Here is a 3,594-nt window from a genome sequence, read left to right on the forward strand (position 1 = left end):
TAACTTTATTACCGCTGTTCTAACTTGCAATATGTTAATAAATTCAGAACATTATTCTGCTAAGTTGGAGTGCGAATGTTTAAGAAATCATTAAAAAAGATCATGTTTCATGTAAAGAAAGGTAATGAGGAACTCCGAAAAGCGATGTGCTGGCATATTAACATTAATTTTAAATTGGTGTATTTGAATTTCCCCCCAAAACAAATACTGCCGTACGCAAAGCGCGTACAATATAAATACGTTCACTTGTTGTTTTCTCAACATTTCTGCAGGGAGTGGTATGTGGTGGAGAGCCGACTTTTGGTTGTTGATAAGCAAATTGTGCCTTGCTGGAATGATTATTTACTCAGACTCGATAAGTGCAATTGAATTGTTTTACCGTTCATCCTAAATAATTCGTTTAAAAGTATTTTAACAGTGCTAATGTCCTTCCGTTACCGTATTTCGCTATTTTAGGATAAGTTTATTTATTGTTCTTCAAGTTTGGCTTTGATCTTTCGTATTAGAACGGTAGTTTTGCGAAAAATATCCTCGGTCATTAGTTTATGTAGACGGGACGTTCATTACTATAGTTTTATTGCACAAACACATGTTACTAATTCCGAGTATTGGTATCTTGTATTTAATTGTGTAACATGGGCCTCATTACATATTAGCTTATCTCTAACTTAAAATAGCCTAATAGATAACCATATAAATACATTAAGGTTGTTTCTCACTCGCGCATGTAACCGTGTGTGTCGACAAATGTTCAACTTTGCCTCAAGATAAACACTCATTTCATTACAGGTATTGGCTACTCTTACCGTCAATGCTGTTGGACAATAAGTGTCATACATAGCTTATGATGCATAAATGAACATGGAGAGAAGCTTTTTGTGCCGGAGTGTGGAAGAGGTGACAAAAACTATAAATGACTATCTATTTAACGATGGGTGACCGTGGACCATAGCCCAAATTCAATATCATAGCGCTGGCGTAGGTATATACTAACTTAGTTTAAAAATTTATGAACATCCGTGAATAGTGAACGCAGTACACTGAATGCTATATTTCTTAGGCAAGTATGTATGCGTCATGCATTAAGTGGTTGGTTTTTACTGGTTATATGTGATGTATGTATTCCCTATGAAAATCAAAGTAATAGATGGAACTCACATTGCCATGGTGGCATCTCCAAAAAAATCATGTCGTGTTAAAGGAAAGGGATTATTTAAATTATAACATATATCATTTGATTAATATGCAAGTGGTGAGTTCATGTGATTTAATAATATTTTATTTTGAAGCAACTAGGGTCAATTACTTTTTAGAAATTTACATTGTAACCCATTACCTGCTGAATGATATTTTAAGTGTCAATGAGTAGCCTAATGAGCTTCTTACATTGACTTACCTAACTGGTTTTCCGAAATAGAATATAATTATTATATATCCATGATTATACAAATTGAAACCATGCATATCTGCTATGTTTTATAGCAATATATCCCCAAAGCAATAGATCCTCAAATAGCTATGAATAGCCTTAGGAGGCATGTTAGAATAAGATTATTTTGACTCATCTTACCTTGCTTTGATTTTAATGGTTTCTGTTCAATTTTTTAATCTGAAGGTTTTGATATTTTGCTTTTCTGTTACTGTTATATTTTTAATTTTTCAGATTGACTCAACCAGATTCTCCCAGGTTCAAATTTGGGTGAGGCTTCTGGACAACCCCTACTAAATCATAACATTTAAAATACTAATCCAAAGGATGCTGTTCAGTGGTTGTTTGGTTGACGAATTATTTATGGAAATACTCTGGTGTGCATTTTTCTCAGAATTGAATCTTTGTATAAATAATAATTCTTAGATCTACTAGGAAGTCTACCATCTGTAAAGGCCTCGTTACATGATACATTAACATGCACAAGTTAATGCTTAAATGATTGAATGCGTGAATGAACATGAAAATGCACTGTATAACCACCAGACTTGTGTGAACGCAGGAACAGAAAATAGAACCTGTTCTAATGTGGTTCATGCATTTGTATATGTTCTGTTCCACCAAAATCGTTCATGATTTCACTCATTAACTATGTGTTTATGTACCGTGTAACCAGGCCTTCAGATTGCCGGATAAACTGCTTGACTCCTTGGTGACTTTTTATCACAACAAGCTTGGTATGTACCTTGTTTCACTGAACCCATCTTCCAAAATCTAAAACTAATCCAAACAGTTAAATCAATTTTTAGGGTTCTCCAACAAACATTGGTTTTCAATACCAACAGTTTTGATGTCCAAGCCAATTTTTCTTTTCAAATGTGCTGAAACATTTTTTTTTTGCCCTCTTCATACTGAGCCTCCCAAGGCACACCCACTGTACAATAAGCAGGAGTCTGAATGACAGTCTTTCATGTGTGGTCTAGGTTTATTTACTATAGTTAATAGTAGTGGGTGTAACTCGGTGGAAATGCTTTATCATAGGAGATGAATGAATAAAAACTTTATTAATTCCATATGGTGATTTATTGTGTCTGACCATGGTTTCGTTACAGTGTAACATGTTCAATGTGAGACCTTTAAAATGGTTAGCTGTAATGAGATCATGGTAGACAAAATTAATCACCATGTGGTAAAAGCAATGTTTTTACTCCTTCAACTGCTACTTTTTCTTACTTTTCCTTAGCTTATACCATTCCTGCTTCATTTTCTATTTGGTTTCCCTACTTAGGTGTAGGTATGTCCACAATGGTATGCAGCGGAGATTACTTTCTGCCAATGGGAATGGAATTACTCATAAATTTGATGATTGCTTGCATTATTTGTCTTTTATGAAAGTGATTAATGAGGATCATAGGTTTTCCATCCATAATGGTTGTTAATACTCAATATTCAATAATAAATCAATTATGGCATACAACATTTTATGTTTCTATGATATGCTGTACTTTCTCAACTTTACATTAATGTGATCCATGAATGTGATGTATACCAACTCCTTAAAAAACGTTATTTCTATTGCAGTGCATCAACGATACTGTGTGTTGTACTTTTCTTTGAAAATAAAGACAATTCAATGCCAAGATGCATGTTACTGATACTATTTTTTATATAACCTTGACCTTGTATAAGATAAATTTAAATGTTCACCTATAATAGTGACAAAGCTAATGGATTAGAATAGAATTAATTTTATAACAGCATCCTTTAGAAACCAAGATGAGTCGTAGATTGAACCAATAGGATTAAGCAAGAGGCTATAGAATTTTTTTTAATAGGAGAGTACATTTTTCGTAACAATTATATTGTGTTTCTTCCCCTATTTAATTACAAGAAATTAGAATTGGGCATGAAGTATATATGCACTGCTTTGAGGATATTCTTGCAGGTCTTATTGGATACTAAATCCCCTATGTAGATCAAATTCTATTTTATCTTTTTCACATCTTAAACCTCCCTCCATTCCTATTCATCTTCTAATTTTCTTTTCATTACTGGAATTTTTTCAACTTGAACTTTGAAAAATGGGCATTTCTCTCATTGCTCCTATCTTCCAGCATTAATTTTTGCCCTTGGTATAATTAAAGTTGATTAAAATGTGCAGGGAG

The 3,594-nt window shown here is 33.3% G+C and overlaps 1 long non-coding RNA gene across 2 annotated transcripts; it reads left to right on the forward strand.

Annotated features, from left to right (window-relative positions):
* The first annotated feature begins 264 nt into the window (after positions 1–264).
* On the forward strand, positions 265–3,069 carry LOC124158503. 2 transcript variants are annotated; one of them, XR_006864816.1, is made up of 3 exons: positions 265–982; positions 1,664–1,806; positions 2,718–3,069. It is a non-coding gene; the product is annotated as an uncharacterized LOC124158503 (long non-coding RNA). The 2 variants fall into 2 exon arrangements; XR_006864817.1 differs by having other exon boundaries at positions 265–978.
* The last annotated feature ends 525 nt before the right edge of the window (positions 3,070–3,594 follow it).

This window comes from Ischnura elegans, chromosome 5 (genome assembly GCF_921293095.1).
Source record: "Ischnura elegans chromosome 5, ioIscEleg1.1, whole genome shotgun sequence".
Lineage (NCBI taxonomy): Eukaryota > Metazoa > Arthropoda > Insecta > Odonata > Coenagrionidae > Ischnura > Ischnura elegans.